This window comes from Camellia sinensis, chromosome 15 (assembly GCF_055761805.1).
Source record: "Camellia sinensis isolate YWXY chromosome 15, ASM5576180v1, whole genome shotgun sequence".
NCBI classification, from domain to species: Eukaryota; Viridiplantae; Streptophyta; class Magnoliopsida; order Ericales; family Theaceae; genus Camellia; species Camellia sinensis.
Genome location: NC_138975.1, coordinates 48414152 through 48423801, shown reverse-complemented (window position 1 = coordinate 48423801; position 9650 = coordinate 48414152). Strand labels below are relative to the sequence as shown.

Genomic DNA, 9650 nt, shown 5'->3' with positions numbered 1-9650 from the left:
TGATGCAAATGCTGTGAGCATTCTTGTTCCTAATCCAGAAGAGTTCTCTAAGGGAGGTAAAAGACACTTTGCTTGACACTTACTCAGCCTATATCTTGTGTGTGTGTGTGTGTGTGTGTGTTTTATCTTTTAAATTTCATTTGTGTTGTAGATATTTGTGAACATAGTTTCATTTATAAAACTGAACCAAGTTATTGGGAGTATGGCTTGATACATGCATGTTTTAAATCCATTTGCGAGGGCAAATCTCGTGATGTACAATATATTTATAGTAAAACACATGCAGTGATGATTGCATCTATAGTATGTTTACCGTGTTTGATAAATGATATGTTGAAATGTGCCATAACATATTAGAGCATTCAGTGCAAGTAATAGGTGTTGGCTATACTGAAAGACCACAAATTATACACTAACTGGAAGCATGTGGTGTGTGCAGGAAGTATTCAACTTGACCATCTAGTCTAAACATAGTCTAAACAATTGGTTTGTGGTTAGGATTTCAATACTATAATGGTGTGGCACCATTTACATAAGCATAAGGGGAGTTGTACAAGTTAGAGAAATAGGGGGATTGATCATTGAACCATATTAAAAAAAAATCAGGACAGTTAATGACAATTTTTATGCTGTCAAGTATTTTTGAGCCATTATCATGTTTATTTCTGTTATTAGAATCTTACGATTCGCTATTCAATTTCCGATTCAATTCGCAATTTTTGCAAAATCGATACGAATATATAGGTGAATATATTTTGGTAGTAAATCTCTAGTGAATCGCATGATTCACGATTGATTCATGATTCGATTTATTATTTACGATTCATGCAATTTTTGAAACTATCGTGTCTAACATATTTTTGACTTTTTTTTTTCTCCATCTTTTTAGTGAAAATGATATAATACAACTTCTAATAGCATTTAATACCAAAATAACCAATATATTTGCATGATTTGTTGTTATTTTAGTGATCATGGAGTTTTTAATAGGATCCAATCAGATTCAGTCAGATCTAATATGTTTTTAACTTTTCTTCTCATTTTTTTCCCTTAAAAAATCATAATATATCTTCTAAAAATGTTTAAAATTAAAGTAACTTACATCATGAATTATCTATTGCTATTTTATTAAATTAAATATAGTTGAATATTTCATGGGTGAGGTTAGTTATACATTTTAAAATGTTTTAAGCTTTAAAATAAAATATTCTAAATAATTCTTTCTTATTATTTGGTCATTGTTACTTGGAAAAGTATGTATATTTATGGTCCAAATTTCAATATGGTCAAATTATTGTTACTTTGAAAATTGAGAGTTTGTTTTTATTTACTATCTTTATTAAGAATGGTTGATAAGAAATATTTAAAAAAAGAAAAAGGTAAGATGATAATCTTACATTAGAATCTTTGTTAACTTCTTACTTATTAAACTACGTGATCATCTTTCAGAACAACAATTTCATTGATTTAAGTCTTAATGTTTCATATTCATAGGATATGTTTAACACTTAAGTGTGGATATGTTTTTCTAAGTAATTTCGAATAAGTGACTGAATCTTTACGATTCACGATTCGATTTGATTCGCGATTTGGCATGAGGTCATTTTGATTCACGATTCGAATCCCGATTTGACAATCTATATAAATTTATGTTGAAGATTTTCTCAAGTAATGCAGATTTTCTTAATCACTTGAGATTTGTTGGGTCAAAACTCTTGGATCCTTAGATTCGGGGTTTATGGATGTCTAAAACTCGTCGTTCAAAAACTACTTGCAAAGACTTACCATAAAACTTGTGATATATAACATATGATATGGATATATAAAAGATTAAACTTTTAGAGTTAGTTGATCTAACAATGTAATATAGTAGGGAATCCAAATATTTGATAAATAGTTGTAGCGGTTCATGTGTTGATTTTCCCGTAACATGCGGTGATGAGTCCGAGTTTTGTGTGTCAAAGCCCCATTGAGGAGATATGTTTTAATTTTTCCAAAAGGCTAGCAAAATTAGTTTATGGTCATATCTAAATGTACCCCTAGTAGTTTGAGCAAGTTCCTTATAATTATGTTTTAGACAGTAGACCTATTATGATTGCTCAAATGGGTTGATGTTTAAATGCTTAGAAAGCTTACCTAGGGGAGGGTAAGCAAGCCAGCAAGGTGAGTCCAAGACCGTCCTAGTGCATGTCGCTTACTTTGTCACCCTATTGAATTGTAGTCTAGATACTTTGCAGTTTGCTCCCTTAATCATAGTGCTTTTATTGCCTTCGAGTGTGCCTCTCATCGTTCTGTTGTGCCTTTACATTGCACATTAGTTTGTGCCTTTATTTGTTGCTCATTTGTGCACCATGGGTGTGTGTGCACACTCTTTGCAAGATAATCTTTGGCAGGCTTGCTTGGTGAACATCCAAGGCAAGCACCACAGGCCCTATGCTAGTAAAAATTGTTTATCCATGCATTTAGCTACACATCTTCATTCTAAATGGCCTTGTGGTAAATGGTAATCAAATTATGCTTGTACCACCCAAAATTATTGCATGTAGATAAAAATTGAAAACCTGATAAAAGATGCTCTCTCTCTCTCTCTCTCTCTCTCTCTCTCTCTCTCTCTCTTAAATTGGGCTTTAGTAGTGCACAATATGAGCTCTAAATCAGTATTAGGCATTTTGTTTTTTTGGGGGAAGTGGATTTTTGTAGAAAACCTCATATTTCGGAAGTAATGTTGTCAAGAGCGCCAGACATATTAAGCAGAACACTAGCATGGTTAAAGTAGTGTTAAATATGTAGACATGAATTCGTTTTTTATTCCAAATCCATTAAGTGCTTGCCATTAGCTTCTCTTGCCCTAAATGAGGTTTTCCCTTCGATTCCAAAAGTAGTTCCTGAATATAAGTCCTCATTTATGGCACTACAAGGTGCTTCCTTGTTGCATTTCTTGTGAATGTGATGCTTTAAATCTGCATTTATTGGAAGCTGATCTTTTTCTCCATGTGTGTTTGGGCTATTGTGCTGTTACTACTGCATTTTAATTGTTTGTTTTGCTCCTTGCACTAGATTGCTTTCAACTTGGGTTTCTACCAAGAAATGTTGCAAAGTGGGTTGCTCCTTTATCAGATAGTGGCTTATTCAGGTTTTCTGGATATGTTTATCCAAAAGAAGTCCCTATGACTGCTTTAGAAGGAAGCACCAGCTTAGTACAAATGATACTGTATGTGTCACAGGTGATGTTCAAGTTATGTACTGGATCCTTTCCTATAGTGCAGCCTTTGCAGCTTATTTACTATGATAGTATGTTTTATGCCAAGTTTTTGTGGTGTAATCTTGTTCAGGGACCTGCCTTTTCATACGTGTCAAAAGTAGTGCAATCTGAACATGTTTCTGCAATATGCTTGTTAGTTGCATCAATTCAGAGGTCTACAGGCCTCTGGCGACTTCAAGAGGTAATAGTGATGAAGTTTGTGAGATTATAGTTTTTCCTTCAGTACATGGAACATTCAACTGTGGTGAGATTTGTGATTGGGAGGGTTGCATTGGAAAACTAAATCATATGCTGTATTCTTTTGGGGCCACCTATGTAATTTTTGGAGGTGTCCTCAAATGCAACTGGGAAAAGGTGGAACATTTAGATCCTAGGGGACCATGGCCCTCCATGCTCCTGCATCTCTTGGTACACAGTTTCTTATGGTTCTAATGAGAAACCTATTTTGCATGCATGCACACTTTTTATGTGTTAGTCAAGTGTTAATTCATCACTTTGTTGTCGGAAGTTTTGGTTTTGCATATATTTACATGTTTATGAATGTATAACTCATTTTATGTTTTGAAAATTGTTAATAAAATATGGATTAGTTTGTAAAATATGTTACAAAAGATTTGAGTCTAGGTTTCGTCTGAGCACAAAAAACTTCTCTTATTTATTTATGTTTCTTTTTCCTGTTTAGCAAAAGGGTATTTGTTAGACGATCTTGTGTGAAACTCAACCCCAAAAGCTAGCTATTAAGGTGGGGGTGTCCTCATGCTTATATACTTAACAGTACTTTAGTACCCAAGCGATAGGGAACTTCGCTTAACAGTATTAAGATTTGTTTTATTTTTAACATTAAAGTTTCCATCAGATTTTTATGTGCCTTTTCTTCATGGTAAGTAATTAGAAAATGAGCTATGAAACTACTTGAGCAAGCAAAAGCACCTTAAATTGGTGACTACTTGGAAGTTGTATATTATTAAACTAAAAAGGAAAAAAAAATGAGAGTACTAAATATTGGGATTATGGATCAAAGAAAAAAGTTCAATCTGAATCTTGTTGAAGCAATTTTTGTCAAATTGCGAATCAAATTGTGAATAGTTTTGCTAAAATAGTGAATCTTGAATTGTAAGATTTATTTTATTTAATATAATATATAATTCTATGTATTTATATTATACATATAGTGTTTAAAATAAAGTAAATTATCAATAGAACTAAATTATATATATGTATATACATATAAAATCATGTATATGAATATAATTAATTAATCTCTTCTATATATCTTCATAGTTTGGTGAAAACAACGCTGTTTCATACATTATGTAAACAAAAATAGTAGTATTGAATCACAAGGAATCATGTGAATCGTAGTGAGTTGCATTGAATCATAAATGGAATCTTATGATTCACTCAATTTCCAATTTAACAGCACGATTTGAATCATTTTTTGTTGAAACTTGTATTGAATCGAATCGTGAATCGTTCGATTATAATAACCATGGTTGAAGCTACCAGTTTTTAAAAAAATTCAATCTGATTAGTATGTATTTGTTCCTGTCCGCGAAACAGCCATCTTATCCTTCTGTTCCCTTAAGTTTGACATTTATCTTCTTTTTGTTACAAATGGCCAGAATATTTGGAAACTGATTTTGTTTTCAGTGAGTGTTTTCTTGTATAATACTAGACTCTTCTCCAGAAATTTGAAATATATTTATCTCAGTTTACTTATTTGTTCTATTGTCAAGGTTCATCCTCAATTGGGTCAGTCACTGCACAGTTTTTAGCTGCATTTTCAGCAGCATCTGGAAAGACATCAATGCAGTTCTCTGAGTCTGAGGAGTCTGATCCAGATGTAAGAAACTTTTACTATTTGCTGTTCGTGTAGCATAAATTAAAATCTGAAATACTTTAATCTTTGGAATCAGTAGTTCATTCATTGTTAGTTGTTTACAGTGGGGCTGCTGGAGTGCAAGTCAAGAGATAAGAAACCCATCCATTAGAATCATTTTTCCCACAATTGAAAGAGTGAAAGATGCAAGTTGTGGAATCTTAGCTTCAAAATTCCGTCTGTGTTTCTCGCAGGTATCCTGACCTTTGACCTTTTGATTACCTGGAAGATAGTTTAATGGTTTTTTAACTGGATTCCATGTGTTATTTTGCTTTGTTTGTTTGTTTTATTAATAAAATATTCCTGATTATTTATATTTCATTAAGGTATGGGATAAAAGTATAGTCCCACACAGCCCTACTAAGGTTTATGAGGAATATCTCATGTCTAGCCTGGTTAAATCATATATTCTGAATGCAAAAAAAAAAAAAAAAAAAAAATGCATCTTTAAATCCATGTGGGATTGGTGACTGCCTGCCACTTCAATTGGTATGGATAAGGGTTTGTGGAAATAAGCAAATATCAAATCAGTAGTGCTTTCAAGTGAAGCATAAAATCTGTCTTTTCCAGTTAAATCGTTGAATGTTAGTACCAATATGGTTTACAACTATGACATCAAAAAAAATAAAAAATGAAGACACAACAGTTTTTTTTTTTTGTTTTGCAGCTGTGACTTCTCCATTATTATCTTAGTGAAGACTCGCTCATTTATTCTTGTTTAATAATTAATTGCCTATTTTTTATTTCTATTTTCCTTTTAACACATAATTTACTGAATGCTGTTTTTTTTACAGAAAACATGGCGAAGGTTGAGAAACGTAGGCATGCTTCATGATGTGATTCCTTATCCCAACAACAGAGTTAATCATCCCATGCATGTCAAGGTAAACACATTCCCGCCCTATTGTGCTGAAGTCTGTCTCTTCCAAGATTCCTTGCTCTTTTTTTTCTTTTTCTTTTTTTCTTGATCAGCAACAAAAGGAAATTTTATTAAAAAAGAAAGTACAAAAAGAGGACAAGATGTCCTCTACAATAGAAGAGAAAACATCAATCACCAAAACTAAGAGACAATTTAATCATTACATAGCACTTTTCAATCTCTAGAAATAAAATTATTAAAAAACGGAATCCCCTTAAAAGGAGTCGAAATGGAAGTCCAAAACGATGCCAAAAAACCAACTCTTCCCACATGGATGCCATATCATCAAATTTTTCCTCAAAGATCATTGCATTTATTTCCAACCAAAACCCCCAAAACACAATGCCACATCACTTTTGCTTTCATCATACTTCCAAAGTCCGGAAAATCCATTGAAATCATTACTAGACAAGTTCCCAGAGCCATCCATTGGACATCAACCAAACGAAAGAGATGATGCTATAGATCAAGGCGACATGACAATGCAAGAATAAGTGATCCAAAGCCATATTAAGTTTATTTTGTGAAGTTGAGTGCATTCTTCTATTTCTTATGGATTCCCTTGCCATTCTAAACGATTGTATTGACAGATGTACACCTAGGGTGAATGCAGTCTTATTCACATTGCTGAAGTGATCTAGGATGTCTTGTACCCTTGTCACCTTTAAAAAAAAAGAGGCCAAATGGAAAACTTACCTTATGAGATGGAAATCTAACATTCTGTTCTGGAACGGCGATTATTTGATTCAAATAACAACCATAATGGATCTCAGCTCAATTCCTACTAACTTATGTGTTAGGTAGCCATTTCACATTGAAACATACATCACATGTGTGGAGTGTCCAACTTCTGAGGATTCTGCTGGATTACCATCTCATGATATTTTTTAACATCCTATGAATTCAATCACTTCTCTCATTACTAAATCATCCTGACCCTTGTCCAGAAACCCTTCTTTGTTTTACAAAATCCACAACCACTTGGGAAAAATGCAAACTCTGTTTTAAAGAGGGTCTTTCGGAATGTTTTCTTTCTTTTATTTGACATTGCATCAAGAGTTCTCTGCCTTCCGACAAATAGCCTGTTAATCACCTTCCTAATTGCTAATACAAATTGACTTTGCATTGAAATTAACTTCCAGAGAGAAGTTGCTGTGGCAAGGCGGCAGAACCCAACCCACAAAAGAAGGGGAAATTACAATTCTTTGTTAACCAATGACCATGACTGTTCTGCTACAAAGCTATCACCTGAAAACATAAATGTTGACATCCAATTTTTTTGAATTGATCTGACAAGGCCATTACATTCAAAATTTTGCTTGATATAGCTTACTTATTTGGAGCGTAATCGAAGAATATTCAAAGGTGTTGAGGAACCTGTGCATAGAATCAAGGGTTTTTTCTTGTCCATTTTATATTGCTGGTCTTTTGGGAGGGTTTTGCCTTCCATGGAACTCTTTTTGACTTTGTAAATTCTGTCTTGTAAGAATCCCAAGGCTTTTTGGCATATGTATAGTGTTGTCCTTTCTGGTCTTTGGAGGTTATTATGGTGTAACCTCCTTCCCTTTTTGTATTGGGTTTCCCTTTCATTTTTAGTTAATGAATTTTAGTTACTTTAGCCAAATATATATATCTATATATATATTCTGCATTAAGCCATAGTCCCGTAGCAACTCAATTCTATCAATCTTTAATTGTCCTTACTTTTAAAATTCTTCATGTGGCTACAATTAAGGACACTAGGAACGTGACTCAACTTTTGAGGAGTCTTAAGGCTTATTTTATTTACCTGGACAATTTCCAGAGGTGCTAGCTGTGTGTATATATATGTTCCTCTTCTTGCATAGGAAGTTCCAATCTGTAGTGCTGCTTCCTTGCCCTAATTTCTCCATGATGCTGCTTCCATACCATCTCTGTCACTTTTATTCTCTCTTTTTTTTTTCTCTCATTTTCCAAGTGTCAACATTGAATTGAATATAGAAGAGATTTTCAATTTGTGCTCAAGATCATGCCTGGGTTTTCATGTATACATGAATGATCGTGATCTCAAAGATTTGCACACCATATGATGTATCGGAGTAGTCTTACAATAATTTTATATAATAGACGTATGGGAAGAATGCTCTTCCCTAAAATCAGTATTTTTTGTGTTGCTATGTCCTAGTATTATGTGAAGTTACAATTTAAGCCACATTATGTACTCCCGTGCTTTAAAACATCTCCTTAGTTGTCCTTTCTATTTCAATTTATGTTTTCAAAAATTGCTGGTTTTAAGTTAATAGAGGAGAGAATGTATGGTAAAAGCCGGTAGCCAGAAGACGCTTCCAGTCTAAGAAGGATGCTTCGTCCTTCGGATGGGTGTATTTTGGGTCCCATAACTTCAGTGCCGCTGCTTGGGGATGCCCAATTTCTAATTCACTCAGGACAAAGGCTGTTGGAGCAGTGTAGACAAATTCTGTATTGGGTTCAAGACTTCATGTTTGTAACTACGAGCTTGGTATTGTTTTCATCGTTCCACCATCAGATGCAAACGGTAGTCCCAACCATAAGAGTTGGAGTTTGGATGATATCATATTGCCATTTGTCGTGCCTGCTCCCAAATACAGACCCAGTGACACACCAGCAACAAAACAGGCTATGAGAGAAGCATTGGCTGAATGGGCGAGAGATATATCTGGAAGCAGTTGCATCTGGAGAATTGATGGAAGAAGAAGAGATCCCAGATGAAGAAGAAGTATTGGAGGGAACTGATTATGTCGCGAAGGAGCGAGAAGATGAGAAAGCTTATGCTGATATATTATGGAGCCAAAGTTGATTCATCTGAGCTTCTGATTAAATTGCTTGTTGAGAGGAAAGTAATAGATGGCTTGAAATGTCCATGTATGTACTTCCCCCAGAGAAATGTAAAATCTGAAGAGAATGTTGTATTCTATATCTCTAGATTAGATTGGGGGGGATTGATGTACATACACTTGGTTTTAGGATTGTAGATTTTAGAGGTGCCATTCTTTGGGGGATTTGAAGGGTTGGCATACCAAAGGACTATTCTTTTCATTGGTTTGTGATTGTATTGGGGGTTGAGTAGGACTTTAGATTTCCATTGTTTATATACTAGTGGCATGAACTCAAATAAAGAAAGAATGAGATTGCAAGAAAGTGTTGATCTGTCTTCATTTTCATGCTTGCCTTCAATTTTATAAGCAGTGGCCTTGGAGTTTCCTATTTGAAGTTGGTTACACCAGATTGATTGGAATAAACTGTTAAAATCTTCAGTACTTGGGACCCTATGTGTTGGAGTTTTTTTATATTTTCTCTCAAGCTTAGGAACATGTAATGGATCACAAAATAATTTACAAAATATGCAACAGATGGTTAGGGTTAAACCTAGTTATGATGGGTCAGCATTCAAAATAAATTTCAATTTGTCAATACACTTTTTGTGATCTAATATGTATTTCTAATATAAGCATTAGTGTTTCTTATTTGAGCAACAATAGTAATGGACTTCATTATTTGTTTTACTCCTTATCCATTCTTTCTACTATGTACCTCTTAAGTTTTGAAAATGATGGGATTTCAATCAAGTAATC

General features: G+C 33.9%; 1 pseudogene across 1 annotated transcript; it reads left to right on the top strand.

The window, feature by feature from the left end:
• Positions 1 to 3230: 3230 nt before the first annotated feature.
• LOC114299468 (uncharacterized) lies at positions 3231 to 9252 on the top strand (annotated as a pseudogene). Its single transcript, XR_014357211.1, has 5 exons — positions 3231 to 3443; positions 4999 to 5105; positions 5207 to 5335; positions 5936 to 6025; positions 8365 to 9252. The product of XR_014357211.1 is annotated as an uncharacterized LOC114299468 (transcript).
• The last annotated feature ends 398 nt before the right edge of the window (positions 9253 to 9650 follow it).